Source organism: Panthera uncia (assembly GCF_023721935.1).
Source record: "Panthera uncia isolate 11264 chromosome B2 unlocalized genomic scaffold, Puncia_PCG_1.0 HiC_scaffold_24, whole genome shotgun sequence".
Taxonomy (NCBI): domain Eukaryota; kingdom Metazoa; phylum Chordata; class Mammalia; order Carnivora; family Felidae; genus Panthera; species Panthera uncia.
The window spans coordinates 14,065,107-14,086,224 of NW_026057580.1; the positions used below are offsets into that span (position 1 = coordinate 14,065,107).

At 44.7% G+C, this 21,118-nt stretch overlaps 1 long non-coding RNA gene across 1 annotated transcript in view; it reads left to right on the forward strand.

Moving 5' to 3' along the window:
• Positions 1-15,636: 15,636 nt before the first annotated feature.
• The window catches only part of LOC125937901 (uncharacterized), a 13,146-nt gene continuing 7,664 nt past the window's right edge, over positions 15,637-21,118 (forward strand). The window contains exon 1 of the long non-coding RNA XR_007462541.1: positions 15,637-15,728. This is a non-coding gene — a long non-coding RNA (uncharacterized LOC125937901). The remainder of the gene's footprint in view (positions 15,729-21,118) is intronic.

A 21,118-nucleotide genomic window follows, 5' to 3' on the forward strand; every position in this document is an offset into this window, starting at 1 on the left:
CTCCCTGCGTCTCTTACTTCCACCCTCTGATGTGGGTGGTTCTAATGTTATTTTGGGAAGGGGCTGAAACCACAAGAAGATTGTGTCGTATTGAGTTAAGAGAGGGGATTTCTTGAGATCTGAATTAGTCATAGTCAGAGTGCACACATTTGCAGCAGACGTGGGACAGTACACTGTCTCCTCTATGATTCCTTGTCTTCAAATGGATAATAAGATGCTCAAAATTTACCCCATGCCAGACCAACTTCTAATTTTCTTCAGTTACACTAGGCCCCCCATTACTAAAATGGGGTTCAGGAATCAGTACCCTGTACTGATTTCTTCATTTATTTTATATTTAAAAATAAATAAAACCACTCAAGTAAACCATTTGGGCTACTTGAGGCATCTCCCTCTTTTCTTTCACCAGAGATCAATAGAGAATTTTCCGTCACAGTAATAAGTGCCCCCCCACTCCTTTTTAAGATCTTCCCACTGCCATGAGATAATGTTTCCTGCCTGACCCACAAGGCCATGGAAAAATGCCTTCAAATTCTAGCATTTGCCAGACACTCTGCTCTTGGCATCTCCCATCATCTACATCTGGATGGCATCATCCACACGCTGCAGCTGACCACAGCCTTCCCCCAACCTTCCTCCTGGCCTTGAACCCTCAGCCACCTGTTCTCCAGCAACCTTTTGGCAACAGGCTTCTGAATTCTAAGAGAGCTATCTCCTTGACTTGGGTTACTCAGCCTTCCCCTTCTAAAACATAATCCTCTTATTTTCAATTCTGGTTTGAAAATGCACCCCGCTAGATCTGGGGTTACCTGGGATAGCATAGTCTACATCATCTTAACTCCTCTTCGTTTATGCATCAAACAAAAGGCCATCTTAGTTTGCAAGTGAGGTCTTTCCTTTTTCTTCCAGATACAAGGACACCTTTAAACTCCGTGGAAATGTTTAGGAAAACTAAGAATACTAAAAGCCCTCCACAGTGATTGGAATAAATCCTTAGATTAACCTAGTATGGTGCAACCAAAAAAGAAAGGTGCTTGCTGCTTTTAGAAGTTATAGCCATGCTACTTCCTAGAAAGAAGACAGACCTTCTATTAAGTATGGAGCTGCCCTTTTATTTTTAAACGAAAATACGTTCATGAGGTTTTGACTATACATCATGTTTTATTTCTATGAATGCATTTGAATCAAAGAGAGGCCTAAAGTAGCTTTGCATAATTTTTTATGAAAATTTCAGTGTCCTCTGGGTTAGTCCAAGGGCTTGCCGTTGGGGAAAGGGGGGTAGTAGCAGGCAGAAGCTTGGTTAAGAAATGTGATAGAGGAACTCTGATGTACGGAAGACCTGAACCATGTGGTGGCCATTCAAGCCCTCATGACGAGCTTAAACAACCTACTTTATTAACATCAGTGTCTAATATCCAATTGCATTCAACAATATCCAATTTTAACTGTATCATATCCTCTGTTGTAATCCCCTAATTTATCTCCAAACCTTCAGAGTCTGTTCCACACAAGGCAAGTGTTGGGTCTGCACTGGGGAATAAAAGAAGGATGATATGCACTTGGGAGTAGTGGTGTGGGTAAGAAGATCACAGAATGAAATCAGAGTTGATTAGGGGGAAATCAGGAACGTGGGTTTAGGGCTCACGGGTGGAGGCAAGCTCCAGAAAATTGTAAATACCTTACAGAAATCCTAAGAAATACTTGAAAGTCAGTGAATTCCCCACAGTTACAGAGGATAGAGGCCTGAGTTATTTTACATGAATATTAGACAGAAGTTTGTAGAAGGTTGTAGACCTTGGGTCACTTGGGTTGTATTATTTATGGAGCACGCTTCTTTCTTGAAAGCAGACGATCTAAAATCTTCAGGGAAGACATCAGATCTCTCAACAGAATTTCATAAACACTATTGGTTGAACCCCAGTCCACTGAAAATTTAATTTGCATAATAACTTTCTTATGTTTTGCTACTTTCCTCTGACACGATCACAGATACACAGTAATGTTCACAGACAACGATTCCACTTTTGAGCACACACCAAGTACTTCTGCTGTCATGGCTGCAAGGCAATCTGAGACTTCTGAGATAGGGCAGCAGAAAAGGGGGGGCATGTCAGGATGTGTAAAGCCTATTCTGGGACTGGCCCTCAAGGGGGATAGCTGAGTGTGTCTCACAATGTCCATGCCTGAACTTGAGTGGAATGCCTGTTGATGAAAACACCCTAGGATGCTGATATGGTGAGTGGCTCTCAGCAGCAAGAGTGTTTGGGAGGGGCAAGATTCTTTGTCTGGAGGGTGGGTACCTTGTGCATCCAAGAACTTCTGTCTATTAGGAGCAGGATCCAGGTAGTGGGGAAGAGGATAGTGAACAGTCTCCTGAGTCTAGGGAAAGAGGCCTGGCCAGAGTTATGTGTCTGTTGAAATGAATTTGTCCAGGATTATGAAACTCTGATACTCGACCTGCTGCTTACTATTGCCACAAGCTCCTGAGGTAGAGGGGCAAGGAAAACATGCTTTATTTCTAACTCAGACTTTGACCCCATATTCTTGTCTGGTGTCATCCCTGAGACACTGGGCTGGGTCATACGTGAACAGTAATGACCCCATTTTTCTCCTCTTATCCAAGACCTAAAGTCAGGTCTCTTTGGCCTCTAGCCCCTGGGCCTATATACGGTTTTACTCCCACCACTCCGACAGTGAGGCTGCACCCAAAAAGGAGAACACTGGCCACATTCACAGCCATGGCATCCCCTTGAGTCACAGTTTCACTGCCTAGGAATGAAATCTAACTTTGTCCTGAGACCCCATGATTTCAGAACTCTTTCTGCTGGAAGTGGCGGAGAGATGAGGAGATTGGAGAAGCCAGCTGGAGGAGAGGGGAAGCTTTAAGCTACTTCTGGAGGTGACAGGGTATCATTAATGTTATGTTAGGGTAGAGACTCATGTGAGTGGGCTGTGGTTTAGAGCAGGGCATCCGTCCCCATGGAATTAATGGGATATGGAGAAACAATGACTGAGAGGATGAGCCTAATGCCAAAGGTGTGGGGGGACACCGCATGCTCACCTCATTCCCACGAGCCATCGGTTAACATGACCGATTCCAAACCAATTCCAAACATGCTCATTAATTGGTAGGGGGCCTCTAATTGACCGCCCGGCTTGGTTAGGGCTGAATTGGGGCCAGAATGGGTTTGGGGTGGTAATGGAAAATGTTCAGGTCTCACACAATGTGAGGCTGGGGCAGAAAGGAGAGATAAAGTAGTCACCAGTAAGACATTGTGGGCTCAGTCTTTCCCCACCAAGGAGACTGGCATTAGTCCTCTTTAGCTTTCCTACTTAGGCAGGATTGGGAAAATAAACATTGATCTGTAGCTATTTTGCAATGACGTCTCTGATATACCTAGGAGAGGGTCATATTCTCATACAACAGCAGGAAATTCTCAGATGCAATGCCCATTGCAGACACAGCCGTGCCTTTGGCTAGTTGTCACCCGGTTATTCTGATATGTTATCTGAACACATTGGTTTCTTGGCTATGTTTATTTCATGTAATACATTTATAACACGTAACAATCAGTTGGACCCTGGCTCTAGCAATCGGGAAGGATGTCAAGACCAGTGGAATGGATGCCCCACCCAATCGGAACGGACACCATGGCCAATCAAAATGGAAGCTGACCGTAGCAATCGGTAGTGCCACGACAGTGTGGACCAGCCCGAGGGGCAGCTCAGTTCCGATGAGTGCTGGGAACAATTAATTCCAATAGCAGCCTTCTCCTAGTGAGAATTTCAGGAAGTATGATGGGCTTGTTGAGTTTGTGGTTCTTTAAATCCTTGCAAGGGCTGCTTTGAGGCAAGGCTGGTCTTCTTAGCACATTGCATGGCATATGCAATGAAACATCTTCATGAGGGTAAGGCGGCAGCCGGAGCTTGGCCACTGGCCACCACTCTTCTGCTGAGAACTTTAAAGCAAATGTGTGTAGGGGGTGGAGGCAGAAAGATACACGCCAAGATTTAGCTTCGAATTCCCTCGAGACGGTCTGGAGGCCGATATGCACACTCACGCACATGTGCTGATGCTCGCGTGTGCACGCTCACAAGGCACTCCATGCCGGTTAGTGCTGTAGGGGTTCAAGGGAGCCGGGCCCAGGCAGGGCCAGCGGCTGGCCAAGGCATTGTTCATTGTATTGTGAGTGACATGAAATCCACCGTTTGACAGCCAGCCCGCAGAGCTGTGGTGACGTGAAAGGCTCGCTTTAGATCACGCATTCCACCGCTGTGCATGGATTAATACGGCTTTGAAAGGGCTTTTTTTTCTTTCTTTCAAATTTAATATGAGAGTATATGAGGAAGAACATGGTAGCAATTAGCTGCTGCCATGAATTTTATGAGCAGTTTGCTAGAAACCACATTAATGACTCCATGGGTAGTGCTGAGATCAGTTTTGCTATGTTATTTTTTCTCTCTCCCTCCCCTTTCCCTCTTAAAAGAGGCCAGTTTGAAGCCCCAGGATGGCATCAGCTGGGTGGCCCTGAGGGGCCAAGATTCTCTTTTCCAAGACAGGTAACCCATCTCTGCTTGGGTCCTGCACAGAGCCCGCCCGGTGGCTCCAGCCTTGTTTTAGAGCCTGGAGCAGCTGTAAGGATGGCAAGTAGTCTGGCCTTGGCCCTGACAGGTGGAGAGAAACCCCTGTAGGAAGTGTCCACAGTGAAGTTGCCACCGAAGAGAAATTTGAAAATCCTGCCCACTTCTCAATTTTAACACGGGGAGCTAGAATAAAATGGGGGCATCAGCCAGGGGGGGCTAATGCAAGCAAAGAGTCTTTATAAATTCTCGGGAGGCATGGATGGAGATGATTTAAAAATATTGTACCCGAAGCCCAGGGAAAGAGGTGGTATTGGATGAAGGGACCGGATGCAGGAAGCCAAACCTTCTGCATGGCTTCTTGGGCACATGTGCCGAAAGCCAACTGAGGTCTGTGTTCAAAAGCGATTTCAAGGCTTGGATCTGGCACCCTGAAAGAAACAAAAACGTGTTTGTTACTAAGTCATACACCTTGATCCAGTCGTGAAAGGAGGATCTGTAAACACAAAACAAGCTCGAGACGGTCCCAGCCACGATAGTCAATCCGCTAGCTGGCAGGAGAGGTATAAGCAAAACAAAACAGAACAGAAACAATGAGCAAAAAACACCTCGGTCTGCTTGAGGAGAAATAGATGTGAGGGTGCTGAGAACGTAGCTTTTACTTCTGATTCTTTTCTGGGACCTGAAAAGTTAACAAAGGGAGCTCTGGAAGAAGTCGAGGTGAGATGGGAAACTGAGGCCTCCTCCATGATAAGGAGACGAGCCACCTACGGAGGAGAGAGGGAATGACAGCTGTCTCCTGGGGACAAGCATTTGCAAACCCTTCTCCGTTGGCCAAACTGAAGTTGTGGCTTCATGTCCGGGAAGCTTTTGGGCTTTTGACTCAATCAGCGATTCAGACTGACCAGAAATGAAGAGCCTAGGGGCGATGACAAAACAATACCTCATTAGCACATTTTCCCCCGAAATATATAATATGAGGGGGGTGTTGCTTCTTCTCAAGTGCCTTTACGAGGCGCCATCTTTCTGACCGGTAAGAGGTGGAAAATTCACAGTAATCAATCTACCGGGGCTTGAATCTTTCATGCGAGGCACATCTAATTCTTGGCAGTTTGTCTGGATGAGGGAAACGATACCACCAAATATCGTTTGATAGAAACATGATTAAATGGACTGTTTCCTGACATTTCCTGATGAAAACATCGTATTTTAGCTCAGACATGAATATTTCAATAAGGGGGAACTAGACTGTTAGTAAACTTGGCTCATTGAGGACATTCCCCATTTGAAGATTTTTTGATCTGGGTTCAGCTTTTTTAGAGTGGGCCATCTTATACAACTTTTGATGCCTCAGCTAAATATTGTCAGATTTGAAAGAGGCTATCACACGCATGTGTGTGAGAGTTAGAATTGTCGGTTTAAAAACGCAGTCCCCGTGATGTAACTGTACATGCAATTTACAATGTGATCAGTGGCGAACTGACCCTCTGCCTCTTCTCAAATACAGCAAAATCAAATGCGAGGTCAGTGTTAATACAAAAAAAATCACTCGTGCCGGTCACTAGAGTTCTCCTTTTGTTTTATTTCTTCAACCATGCACGTGTGTTAGACAAGCTCTTTTCGATGCCTTTCACAATAAAAAAAGTGTAAAAATTTAACTTGGAACTCTGAGTTAAACTTCCCTCCTACACACACACACACACACACACACACACACACTTAGTATTAGTCTAATCCTCATAAAATTTCTAGTTGGGGCCCTGACATCCTGGTGACACCACGAGTCATGAAAATAATAAGAACTGGAAATCAGCAGGTATGAGGGAAAGCTGAAGGCATTGGCGTCATTTAACCTAGAGAAGACAAGGACCCGGTTGATTTAATAATGGTCTCCCAGTTTATGGAGGGTTATTATGCAGAAGATGGTGTCCAGCTGTTTTTCATTTCTAGTGAAGACAGAAAAAAAATAACTCAAGAGGCTGGAATTGCATCGGGGGAGATCGGGGCGAGAGCTGAAGAAGCAGGGCCTGGCTGAAGGGTTATGAGACTTTGGAATGAACAACCAAGGAAGATTATGAAATCCCCATCTTTGGAATTCTGAAATTAATGGGATCTGTGAGGCCCAGCGTGTAGAACGGGTTGGTTATCTGCCGGCTAGCCAGCGAGGGCCAGCCGAGCAGAGGGTGTCTGTAGGCCAAGGCCCCTGGTCACCAACAGCCTGCAGCCGGGATCCCAGTGCGGGGAGCCAGGAGCCTGGGGCCTGGTGACAGAGCCCTTCTCTGTGTGCTGGGGTGAGCTGATGCTTCACGTTCCTTTCGGCTCAAATGGCTCCAGAATCGTTTAGGATCTCTCTGCCTGCCATTGGCCACCCTGAAATAGGGAAAGAATTTGAAACAAACCCTCCAGGACATGCAGGCCCAGGATGCATTTGCAGCGCTCGGGATACACGGTCACCGGGCAGCTCACAGAGGCGACCGAAAAGTATCAGGGCAGCGGGAATCCCGTGGAGAAGAGATGTGGGAAATGGGAAGATCTGGATAGTCAGCTTAACTCCTTTCTTGCTCTTTTTAAAATATTTTTTTGACACAGAAGCTAAATGTACTTGATGACCAGATTTCTCTCTCTCCCCCGCCCCTCTTCCTCTCGCGTTTCCCCTTCCTCTCTCGAGTTCTTTCAAACTTTCTTTACTTAAAAACAAAATATTTAAAGTATGACAATTAGGTCTCGTGGATGCTGAGAGGCAAACCCAGGGAATTTGAGGAAGGCAATCGAGGGTTTTTTTTTGTTGTTGTTGTTAAAAAAATAAAAGCCTAGAGCTTTGCTTCACTTAGAAAGGATACTCTTACTCGTGTCTGTTTTAAATATATTTTTTAAGGTGATGAAACATCCCAGGGAACAGAGCTGTATGTGAAGAGATTTGTGTGGAAAGGAGGATTTTAAAAACTTTTTTTTTTCATCTTCCCAGAGCAGCCCAACCTCATACTTCAAAGGAACTGAGCAGAACTTCTACCTAAGGGAAGCCTTGCCTCCCCCAGCGGGCTTGGTTTCCATACCATGGTTTTTCTGGAAATGTCCTCTTTCCATACACTACCTCTGAGTCACGCCTCATTGAGAGTGATGATTATGATCTCCTCTGGACGTTCAGTTGCTGCTGAGAATCGGGAGGATATTTTGAGCCCTGGAATTTGGGCTCTGCCACATGTTTGGATTAACAACCAGTTAAACCTTGCAAGGGCAATATTTTTCTATGCAGTTAGTTTTTATACCAAACAAGGTTTGTAGTAATTGGATGCCCTACTTGAGCAAAACTGTTTACCAGAAAATAAATCACTCCTGGCATTAAGAAAACACAAGGGCAGGGATTCGCCAGCACAGCATCATCCCGTTCATTTCTCATAAACCTAGCCCCAAACATGTGCATTCTCATCTATGATGACTTATGCTTTGAATTGTGGTCTCTTTATTTCCATGCCCATTATAATGCTTACCTAAACATTTCCCTCTGTTTAGCTGCAGTGCTTCTGGTAATGACTTCTATTTGGCTGCTGGGAAGCATTTGCCAGCTTTTAGCAAGCCCCTCGGAAAAGAGAGAGACAGAGAGATTGGAAGGGGGGAAGGAGGGAAAATAGAAGAAAAGAGGCACATTTTTTTTTTCATAATTGGCCGCTGAATTATGGAGAACTGAAGCTTGCAGCAACTTCATGCTCATCGAAGTTAGCTCTGTGATTTGTGGATGCGGAGTGTGGGAGCGTGCTGGCTCTAGGGGCCATAAGAGGCAAAAAGGTGGAGTGTGAACTCAGGCCCTCTAACACCTGTTGACCTTTGCCCTGTACTTCTGCGCTCCAGTAGCCTCTTTTTCTCTGGACATCGTGGATGCCTAAAAAGGAGGCTACGAAACCAAGATGATAGGCCATGTTGTCTCGGGAAGAGACTGGAATAAGGCTAACGTTAGAGGACATCCATCACGGTAGCCAAGAGAGTCAGTGAGTTGCAGGGACAGGACCACAAGCTGATGACGTGTAGGTGAACCTCCACGAATGGTCTTGCCCAGTTGCTGGCAGTCACTTAACACCAGTTAAAGCCACGTTGGAAGAGGCTATGCACATGTCAGGAGAAAACAGGAAAATGGTCCAAATATATGAGGTTTTCAGACTTTGAGACATTTGTTGAAATTCGTATAGAAAATGGAAGAACAGCTACCCCCCCCCCCGCCCCCGAGTAATGATTTATTTGTTTTAACTGACCTCCATCAGAACTGGTAGCTCTAATCATTTGGAATGAATCTAATTGGCTTACCGCCAACGGGAATATCTGATGCAAGTCAATTCTGCTCCTAAACCGTAAGTGCTGTGAAAGGGAAAAAGCACCCCAAAAGTAATCCAAAAGATTTAGAATTAGCTCCCTTCATTGTTTTAGTCGGACTTTGGCATCTTGGAATATTTCGGGAGCCTGCACAGCTAATGTGTATTTTTGACATTGGGGGCAAACTCGTGGCTTTTGAGAATCCAAAAATGAGTTGCTGAGCATGAGAAGATTTTAGTCATTAATGAAGTAAACATATTTTTTCTTCCAAGTAGACTTTTTCCTTCACTTTAACTGGGTACTGTCATTTGCAGAGAGGCTGGGGTCATGAACGTGGCTTCAAGGGAATCCCCCTGCTTCACTTATCTCAATGATAAAGTCATTCACATGGAACCACACGGAACTTGGATTCTAGTGTTGAAACCGCTTCTTCAGGCCTGATTTGCATACGCTAGAAGTATCTTGAGAGCTGGGACAAAATTATTGAACCAACCACATTGTCTAGCACTTTTCTTTGCAAGTACTAGGAAATAAATACACTTTGGAGGAAGGAATCCGTGAATGAATGAATGAATGAATGTCAGAAGAAGTCATTTCACCGTAGAATAGATAGATGTTCCTACTCATATAACAGCAGTGACTGTTGGGTCCTTGCCACGTGCACTGCAGTGTGAGAGGCACAGAGTGAGACATACAGACACGGTATAGCAGCCAAGGCTCCTGCCCCAAAATAGCTTACACACTACACAGGGCACAGCCACAATTTGCAGTCTTTTCCTCTGGGCGACATCATGGATCCAGCCAGCTGTGGGGTCACCATCTTCCCCAGCGGCCCCTACCACCGTAGAGGCTAGAGTTCCTACCTTTTTTTCCCTGTGAAGCCTTAACTCCCCCTCCTCTCCCTGCCCTGGAACCCGCTTCCTATACCAAGGCAACCGGCAGAAGGACCTCTGCTGGTGATGTGATACCTCATCTACTTGACATCTACTTCACCGACTTCAACTCCTTGACTTCATCATCTTCTGAATACTGCTGGGGGGAAACCAAGTGAAATTTTGCAGTGTTTGTAAGTCAGAATGGCCCGCTATTGACACTCTCACAAGATGCAATCAAATTTTGGCATATTTGTACAAAGTGGATAATCCATAAGCTTTTGGAAGTATTGTAGATTTTTCCAAGAAGTCCTTCCTCTAGGACTCTCTCTCAGCCAGGCAGGCCCTGTGTCGGGGGATGATGTTTTTGATGGACTACGCTTCTGGGAGGTGAGCGTTGATGAGGTTTTGTTAATTGTAGCGGAGGAACCCTAAAGTGGAGGCATGCTTTGAAAAGTAGTTAAAAAAAATGCCCTTTGTTTGCCAAACAATCTGATTGGGATAAATACAGCATAAGAATTTCAAAGTAAACACAACTATATGAAAAGATCTAATAGCTCAACATGACGTGATCCCTGCAACCACAATGTAGAGCTGCTTTTATTATTTCAGTCAAGATTCTTCTGGACTTTTTTTTTTCCACATGGGTAATACTTTAAAAATGGAAATATTCTCAGGAAGTTTGAGGGGAAACTATTAATCACTCATAATTTACTGGGGATTAATTTATATCAAATGCTTTCAGAACTGGAAGTGACTTTAGAAATATTTTAGACCAGTTCTCAACCAAGGGTGATTTTAGCCTCCCAGGGGACATTTGGTAACGTCTGGAGACCTGTTTGGTCGTCACAGCTTAGGGGCCCTCCTGGAATCCAGTGGACAGAGGCCAGGGATGCTGCTAAACATCCAACAGTGCATAGGGCCATCCCCACAACAGAGAATAATTGGCCTCAAATATCAGTAGTATGACTTGGTGAGAGAGCTTGTTTTCAACCAACTCCCTTCCTTTTGGAGTGAGATGCCCAGAGCTTGAAGATGATTTGCAAAGTCACTCAGCCAACCAGTGACGGGAGGAGGGGTGTCAACCTTGTCCCCTGTTCCGTGCTCAAGGCTCATTTCACTGCAATGGAATAAAAGGCTTTCCTCCTGATATCTTACTGAGACCAGCAGTGTGAGTTGAGAAAATACAAATTTTGATAGCTAATGGAGGATTCAGGAAAATGTGAAAGGATAATTCTCCACCAGAGATCTGGGAGGAAAGATAGATACAAGTAGTGGGAGGTGAGAGTCTGCAAGCAAGAGAAACGAAACAGCCAGAGAGCCATAGTGGGGGTGACAGAAACCAATTGTAGAAGAGGCACAAAAGGAGCAGTGGGGACACATCCCCCCAAATATTGCTTGCTTAGCAGTTTAATATGGATATTTCTAGGGTGACTAACTTGTCCCAGTTTGCCTGGGACTGTCCTGGTTTTAAGACTGAGAGTCCCATGTTCTGGGAACCCCCTCCGTTCTGGGCAAACCAAGTGTGTTGAGTTTCCCATTCCTTCACATGAACAGACTTGATCAAAGTTTTTCTACCAAATTGCATATTTGGACAATTTCAGGGAAGGGCACATGAGACCTCTTCTGTACATTTTTGCAACTTCCTACGAATATATAATTATTTCAAAATAAAAATTTTTAAGTAGTTTATTGAATGTGATCTGAGTGAATCACTAACCTTCTCTCAACCGAGACTCCAGGGCACTTTTACGGGACCTGATGGGACAGCCAGAGTGGAAAGTCATAGGATGTCACAACCACTGTGGGCACCAATTTCATAGGTAGTAAGGGTACCATGTGGTCACGGGACAAATGGTGTGGTTGCCATTTAGGCATGGTCAAAGGGTTACTTAATCTTGAAGTAGTCCAGATCTTTCTGTGGTGGTAAATAGTGCAGTTTAGGGTATATGCAAAGCAGAATGATTTATATAAGAAAAAAAATTGTAGGGGAAACTTCCACTGAGACCATTGCTCATTCATTCATTCATTCATTCTAGTGCCACACACTCTGCTAAGTGGTGAGGAATAAAAGTTGGGTGGGAACTCTTCTTGTCCCTTGAAAGGTTTTTTAGCTTGGGGCTGAAAGAAAGGTATTGAGCAGAAATGTCCATTTTAACTTTAACAATGTAAAACATGCTTCTTTCATAAAAGGGAGAAGGGAACATTCGTTGAACACCTTCTACGTTCAAGTTACTGTGTTCGAGTTAGATAGCTCAGTATCTTCAGGCAGATAAAACCGGACTTTCCAGAGGAACCTGGGGTTTTCAGTGTTTGGACATCTTTAAAAGAACATTTGAATGCAATGGAATATTCATTTTTTAAAAATAATTTTTAGTGCTTATTTATTTATTTTTGAGAGAGATAAAGAGTGAGAGGGGGAGGAGTGGAGAAAGTGGAAGACAGAGAATTCCAAGCAGGCTCTGCACGGTCAATGTAGAGACCAACGAGAGGCCTGAACGTGTGAATCGTGAGATCATCACCAGAGCCGAAATTAAGAGTCGGTCACTTAACCAACTGAGCCACCCAGGTACCCCTGGAATATCCATTTTTTAAAGAGGAACATCCACAAGTAAAAATTGGCCTCACGGGCCTGGGAATCTGAGCATTGGGTAGCAGTGTTTGACCAGAAGATTTCTCAATCCATCCCAAATTTCTTATCTCTTTAGGTTAAATCCTGGAAAAAACGTATATAATTATCTGAAAATTTTCTAATTTTCAAGGGCACATGACTCTTCCACATGGGGAGGGAAGGTACTATTTTACAGGGTTTGTTGTCAGCCTTGCTCCTGTCTCTTAGATGAATTCTCTTTTAGCTGCAAATGAATGCTACTGTATGTTTTACCAAAAGCAGGAGAAAAGTACAGTGGGCACTCGGCCATATCAGGTGGGTCAGGAGACAAAGGAAACAGAAGGAAAAAGGAGAAGGAGGAAGGAAAGCACAATATGCTAAAACAGAAACTGGAAGTCATGGAGGCAAACCATGGACTCTTCTTTTCATTCAGAATTGCTCATGGTTAGGAAGTCAGAGCAGCCATCTTGTTTTTAGGTGAGTCCCTCTCTAGGTTTCTGTCTTTGGCCTTCAGCAAAGACATTACTGGAAGAATCCCTGGGGGGAAGCTTTTAAAAGAATACCTACCCTCAAGCCCCACCTCCAGAGATTCTGATACAATTGGTCTTATATAGGACTTAAGCATTAGTATATCCTCCAAGGTCCCGGGGTAGAGTCATAACTGAGAACCAGTATTTAGCATAAACTGCTAATTTTTATGGATGGAGAAATCAAGTCCCAGAGACATTAGACAACAGAGAGGTTCACACGGCTAGACGCAGAGGTGGATCTAGAACTCAAGCCTCCCGCTTCCCATGTGATAATTTTCCACTACTGCATTTCGAATGCCTCACATATGAAGAATAAGTCCCTGATGCACTTCTGTTTTTAAAAACACCTAACATGGTACCGAGCACAAAGCAGCACTTAATAAATATTTGCTGAATGAAGGAACATGGCACATGTTTAATTTTCTCCCCCACACCCACCAGAAGTATTACAATAACATGTTCTTAGACGCTAAAATGAAATGGAATGACTTTCACGTTGAGTCCCTTTCTTAGGGTTCAGTACCTTTTTGTGACTCAATCTACGAGCCTGTGATTGAGTGGATCATAGAATTCAAGGGGATTTCCATTAAAGTAATGAAGTAGCAGTTGGCTTTTCAGCTTCAAATTCTTTCCCTTGTTAAAGAAAGTGAAACATTATCTTGAGTAGGGTCGGCTATTTAAATCCCGCTGAATGGATTTTCAATAGAAGTGATTGAAAAAAAACATTTTTAATTTTTTAGAGGAATTTGTTCCATTCTGTCTTGTGTTTCATTATAAACAGGTTTTTTTTTTTTTAGCAGAAATTATTCTTCGTGCCATAAATGTGTGGTGAATGCCTCCCAACCATATTTCCACACAGACCACAAGTCTTTGCCAATTTTTTTTTGTATGTAGAGCCCCCACTGATGATGGCTCAGAACTGAAACCCGATCTAATGCTACTAAACTCCTGGATTGAGAAGAGTCTTAAAATCAACTTTGGCGGTTTAGACAGAAATTAGCCCAGAGCCTCTGGTTTCTCTCTTTTACTAGAATTGTTGATGATGCAAGACAAAGCCTACTGAATATCGGACAGTAAGCCTTTGAGGGCAGGGATCAGCTCTCTTCTCCTCACTTTGATATCCTTCACACATGGAGAGCTCTCTAAACCATGCATTCTCAGTGGAGATGAGAGCACCCTCCAGGGTGATTCTTGGGGGAAGGGCGTAAGAAAAACCTTAGAAATGGTTTATGGCCCTTCAAAGGGCCACAGTGCGTAAGCAGATACACAGTATATCTGTGGCATTAAATTTTCATGGGGAGATTGGGTGAAAAAGATCTAAAGGCTCCTTAAGGGAGTCATAATTTTAAAAAAAGTTTGAGGGGCCCCTGGGTAGCTCAGTCGGTTGGGCGTCCGACTTCAGTTCAGGTCATGATCTCACTGTTGGTGGGTTCTAGCCCCGTGTCAGGGGCTCTGCGCTGATAGCTCAGAGTCTGGAGTCTGCTTGGGATTCTGTCTCCCTCTCTCTCTGCACCTCCTCCCTCGCACTGTGTCTCTCTGTCGCTTGAAAATAAATAAAGGTTTGAAAAAAAAAGTTTGAGAAACACTGCTCTAAACATATTTATTGACTGAGTGTAATGTATGGCTGGGGATGGTGTTTCATGGCTCCATCTTGGACAAGTAACCTAAGCAAAGATTCCTGTATCTGGAGACTTAGCCAACTGCCATAATATTTTGACTTTGGTTTCAATTATACTCCACATGTCCCACTGTCCTTGTGGTTTGAGATTCAATGTGAAGCCACGGGCACCAGGGAGGACTCTTTGGTCCTTCACCAATTTGAGTGCGAAAAAGAATTCCATCATGGAAAAATCGGAAGGGAATGAAACTGGTACCACAAAAGTAGCAAGGAACAAGGCAAAGCTATTTCATGGGGAATGACCCACAAACTGTCTCTTACAGAGCGTCCATTCAGCTATGACTCTGCCACTTACCCAATTTTTTTAAGACACAAATCTCAGTTTCCTCCTCTCTGGAATGGGGACAATAGTAGGTGTCATCCCCACCTCAGAGTGTTCTGGTCGATCAAATGGGATCACATATGTGGACACACAGTCTAACCTGTAAGTTGTTAATTTTAGCATATTGTTATTTTCCCGATGATTGAAATATTATTTCCCTAGACTATGAGGACACAAGCAAGGATTGAAAGAATACGATCTTTCCATGCCAGTGAAAGATCCATTTCAGGCCCTGGAAGACTTCGCATGACGTGCCGCATGCCACGTGCCCCTACTTGGATGCAAAAAGAGCTGGAAGGTGAGCCCTCAGACCAAGCACTTACTTTCCAGAAGCGAATTTGTACAATTGAAGGGCGCCACAAGGAAGACAGCTAACAGGCTGTGCCATGAAAGAAAACCACTTAAAACTATACCTAAATGTTAATTACCCATAGCACAAGCATACAAGAAGTTAAACCATCTTAGAATGGTACCTTCAAAAGTGGTTCCAGTTCTGCATCTTGACCCCCATTTCTGTCCTTGGGTCTCTTTCTCTTTGCAAGAACACCTCCTTCTTCCTACTTTCATTGTGTGTATTTTACCGTTAGGGCAAGTGCCCTTCTATCTGTAGGAGTTTCTTTAACCATAGATTCCACCCCTTTACCCTACAGGAGTTTTCCCCTATATTGGAGTTTATTCAGTCTGGAATAATCTGCCATCTTGGGAGATTCCTGGGGAGAATGTAGGACAGTAGGGCATTCCATGGAAGCCTTTGACATTCCAAGACCTTCAAACAAATCCACTGGGAGGGGAACACAATGATTCCGGTCCCTGTAGAGCTTTCCACACCAAGGTAAGGGGCAGTTACACTTTCTTATCTTTCCACTTTTCTGGAGTATTATTGAAACAGATACACACGTATACACACATATAGAGGAATCTTCTGAAGACAAAGATCACTTTCCAGAAAAAATTCCAGTTTCAACCCACAGAAAGGGACAGAAACCCTTTTTTAACTGCACCACCATGGTAAGCTGCTTTGGTAAACTGCTTCTCTCATAGTAGAGTTCATGATTCAAGTATTAAAACAGAGTAGTGTTGGTTGGTCGTTTGTTTTTCACTCATCTTTGAGTTTAAACAAAAAGTTTATTTATTTATTTTGAGAGAGACAGAGAGAGTGTGAGTGGCAGAGGGGCTGAGAGAGAGAGAAAGAGAGAGAGAGAGAGAGAATCCCAATCAGGCTCCACAATGTCAGCTCAGAGCTTGATGTGGGGTTTGAACCTGAGATTGTGACCTGAGCCGAAATCAAAAAGTCAAATGCTTAACCAACTGAGCCACCCAGGCGCCCCTCCTCTTTGATTTTTAAAAGTATGCTTAAACTTTGGGAGAATAAGAAATATGAAGCATTGTATTTATCATTTGCAATAGTTTAAATTCCCAGACAAATGCTATTCCTCACCCCCCAACCCTGTGGGAAGTAAGACTAGTTTCATTCTTCCACTCAAGACTTATTTTCACTTCCTTCCAGCCTGCTTTCATTTGTGCTTCAATGCCTTTGCCTACTGTGTCCCCCTGACTAGCAATGCCCTTTGAATGATTTTTTTCATCTTTCAAGATCCAACTCACTCTGTGCCACTTTCCCTGGCTTCTCTGGCCCATGCTGGCCTATTTCTCTGACCTTCTACTATGTTCCACAAAGTTGAATAAATAATTGCTTTACATGTTTTTTCCTCTGTTGCCAAGGTTGTATTTGCCGGTACGCGGAGTAAGTGCTTTATACATATTTATTGTCTGGATGAATCTCACTTGATGGCTGGAAGTGAGAGAACATTCTTGGGTAATTGATGAGAACTGGTGTTTCTTCAGACTCTCTGGGAACAAGGAAATTAGCCTATGACTTCATTCTCACAGGCTGGGCCACCTTGAGCCACTTACCTAACTTCTGTAAGTCTCAGTTTGGGTATAAAAAGGAGATAATGGAAAAACGACCACTTTGTCCATTTTTTGGAAGAATGAGGAATAAGATAGGAAAAGTGGCTAGTGCAGCGCCTGGCATATAGCAGGTGTTCAATCAATAGTAGCTGTCATTAAGAGTGTTGTTATCGTCGTTATGGTAATTCTCCGCATTATCCGATACAGTTCTGGGCATGTTGATTGACCATTTAGTCCTGAACAATGAGGCTGTTCACATGTCCTGTAGTATCCTTCACTGGTCTGTTCTCTATGATTTGCTCAGGGTGCAAGAGACCTGTTGAGGAAAATAAGCTGGAAGATTCAGTAGAAGTGCTGTATCCAACTATCATAGCCAAGCTACGTAAAAAAAGAAAACTTTCCCACTGAATTTCCTGGACTGGCATGAGGTGGGTGTCGTACCCACACCTTAGTTCAGACTACGTGAGGAGTGTGATAAACCAGAACTCTGAATAGTGGCTTTCATGAAGTGGCTCAGATAAAAATCTTACTATTCAATTTTTTATTTACAACTTAGAAATTCTAGATTGGTTGACGTTGGCTCCATACTTTAAACCAACTGATGGGAAGAAAAATCTGTTATTGATTTACTGGCCTTCTTTTTTTTTTCCCTCTTGCCTCTGAGCACTGATGAAAAGTCTCTCCAAAACAAGTATTGGGGGCCTCACAGTCCTCAGGGAACTGAGGGAGGAGGTGTGGGGTGGGCGGCATTTGCATCTCATTGCTGGCTTCGAGGGTTGTGTCCCTTCTTCAAACGTTTCGCTCTGGCAAGCCACTCTTCTTCCCCCATCCTCAGGGAAGCTCTTGCCCAGCAGAGTGGCCCATAAGCAGGAATCAGCAGACCTGGATTCGGTTCCAACAGGGCTCCCTCGACAGCCCCTCCCATGAGCTAGACACATCTCAGTAGACGTCTTTCCTGGACAGTCTCCTACCTTTGCCACTCTGTCCCCCGAGGGGAGGGTCTAGAGGTGGAAGAGTTCCATCAGGTAGGTAAAGTTCCAGGGGGGAAAGACAGACTTTGATCCAGCCATAGAGGAAGCCTCATACTCTGCGTTAGGGCTAAATCTGAAATTGGACACAGCACACACACGCACACACACGCACACACACGCTAATGATGGGGAGCCGAGTGCCAGGTGCCATGCTAGGTGCCATCTTACATATTCTTCATAACAATCCTGGATAGTGGAACTTACTACCTTGAATAAGGCTCAGAGAGCCCAGGCGGCTCCCCCAACATCACATGGCAGCTTCCTGTCCCTTGCCCTGCCCGGTTTTCAAAAAAGCCGGCCTTAGACCAGGCCCAGCATCACTCCCGCCATATCTGATTCGATAAGGAGTTGCAGAGCCCGTAAGATTCAAGGGGAGGGACGTGAACTTCGCCTCTCCGTGGGGGAGATGACAGTAAATGTATGGTACTATGTAGTTTCACCGGGTCTCCAGAACAACTTGTTCCCAGGGAGTTCTGGGGGCGCTGAGTTTTTTACTGTACTTCATTTTCATGTTGTACCTTGCGCTTTTCAGAACATCTCAGGGACTATTTACTTCATTTGATTCTCTTCTCTATTTTTTTTTTTTAAGTTTACTTATTTATTCTGAGAGAGACAGAGACAGCGCGAGTGGGGGAGGGGCAGAGAGCAGGAGAGAGAGAATCCCAAACAGGGGCCGCGCCACCAGTGCGGAGCCTGATGCAAGGCTCAAACTCACGAACCATGAGACCATGACCTGAACTGAAACCAAGAGTCGGTTACTTAACCGACTGAACCACCCAGGTGCCCCTCATTTGATTCTCTTTTCTAAACAGAGCAGCTGGAGAGATTCTTTTTAAGAGTCAAGTCAGATTATGTCATACGTCTGCTGAAAATCTTCCAGTGGTTTCCATCCTACTCAGAGTCAGAGTCAAAGGCCTTACAAGGTCCTAATCCATCTGGTTCCATTTTCTTAGGACCTCAGACTTACTACACCCCCCACCCTCATCCCTTCCATTGCTCTGGCCTTGCTGTTTTTTAATGTGCAGGCTCACTCACCTTTGCCTCAGGGCCTTTGCACCACCTGGAATACTCTTCCCCCAAATGTTCTCTGGGGTCCCTTCTTTGCATCCTTTGGGCCTAAGTCTCAATAGCCGGCTCTTAGACATGCCCTCCCTGGTCTCTCTTCAGCACTCCTCATTCTCCTTCACGTCTGACTATTTTGCCAAGACACTTATCACCGTTAGAAATTCTACATGTTTAGTTTACTCATTTATTTATCTGCTTCCCCCCATGGAGTTCTAGGGAGAGAGAGATTTTTACCCAGTTTGTTTACAACTGCACCGCCCCCCACTTCCCAGAGACTACCACAAGGCCTGCCCCTGAGCGATGGTCCATAAATATTTAAATTCAATATGAAATATTGAATAAAAGCATGAATTCTTGCAGCAATGATCTTTTCTAGTCAAGGTAAGTATTGTGCTCTCAGCTTTACAGATGAAGAAACAAGCCCACGAGTTTCCGTGACTGGTCTGAGGTCACGCAGATGGTGGTAGAACTGTCTAGAACCAGGTGCCCTGACCCCTAGCCCCAGGTCTTTTGGGCAATAAATTGCTGAGTTCCCATGTGGCTATTTCCATGCAGGGATGTGAATGACTCTGATATGGGTTCAGATACACAGACACGCAGGCTCCCACTGCAGTGAGAAGAGGGTACCACACGACTATCATTTCCTGGACAGAGAAATATGCATCTCTGCCCGCTGGGTTCAGAGCAGTAGTAATTACGAGAGTCTGGAAGGAAGTGAGAAAAACATCAGGGACATTTAACAACCTTCACTGACCTGCAAATTATTATTTACAGTAACACAGAGCATTTCCTCTGCGGAGGCGAAGACACAGAACATATTATGCCTTTTTTTTTTTTTTTTTTTTAACATATAAGCCTGAATCCCCATAGCACGCTCCAGAAGCAGACAAAGAACAGAAAAGAGTGAGTGGACAGGTCAGGATGGACTTAGCCTTAGGGGATGAAAGGAACGAATTCTCGCCATCCTTTTTATTAAATTCCTCCCAGAAACTCCCTGAATTTGATATTAAAACAATCTGAGAATCGCATTGTAAACTCTTCAGAGTCTGGGTCGGGCCTTACTGTTCGTGCATCTCCTGTTGGTTGAGCGTACTGCTTTGTGACAGAAGGTCCGGAGAAGTGTGTCCAAATTGACTGCCAGGGCCAGGGCTGGAAGAGGCTTTGATTCGAGGCTCTTCCAACCTTGGCCCCCGGGGCACCCACCATCCCTGGCCTGGGCCTACCAGAGCTCTCCGCCTCTGCCGACAGGGAGCTCATTACCAACTAGAGCAGTCCTTGGTTCTTATTATACTTCTCAGGCTGAACTCCTGTCTGCCTCCTGTGAGGCCCACCCTTCGGCTCTAGTTCTGGGCTCGGGGGTGAGAGAGACGAAGTTAACGTCAGGTAAGCACTTGCACGTGTTAACGAACATGTTCTCAGTGTCTCACAGGCTCTAAAAGGCAGAACTTGGCAGCTAGGAGTTCTTGAAAGCAGGAGTTCTCTGAAAGTCCTCCTGTGTGTGTGTGTGCGTGCGTGTGTGTGTGTGTGTGTGTGTTACGGGGTGGGGACTGGGTTTCTAGCGTGATGGTGCAGAGCATGACGTTGGAGTCAAGATGCCTGGGGTCTGCTCCTGGCTCTGTCACACAGCTGTGTGGTTCGGGTATGGCACTTAGCCTTTCTGTGCCTCAGTTTCTCCATCTGTAGAATGGAAGTAATAATGACAGCTTCATAGGGTTGTTGTGAAGCTTAAGTGAGCTAATGTCTGTGAAGTGCCTACCTAGCCCATCGTTAGCCCTTCTATGCTGTCCACACACGCCCGCTCATGCTCACGCGCTCTCTCTCTCTCTCTCAAAAATAAACAAACATTTAAAAAATTTTTTTTAAATAAATAAACGTGACAACCTCTACCTCTCGACTCGTGACAAAGCCTGCACACCAGAATGAATTTCTGGATTCATTTAGTCAGAATTAGCGCGAAATCACATAAAATAAGAAGAAAATTGTAGCCATGTACCAAATGTTGGATGGGTTAGAAAAGAACCATGAAGAAAGGAAGCTGACACTCCGAGGGCCAGCTGTGGCCCGGGCCTGTGTGAGGCCGTCCGCCTGCCCCCTCCTTCCACAGCCCTTGGTGTGGTGGTCAGAATCTCCCTGTTGTTAACGATGAGCAGTGAGCAGCTCAAAGTTCCCAGCTTTGAATTGAGAATCCCAACCCTAGTCGGTCTGCATCTGGTGG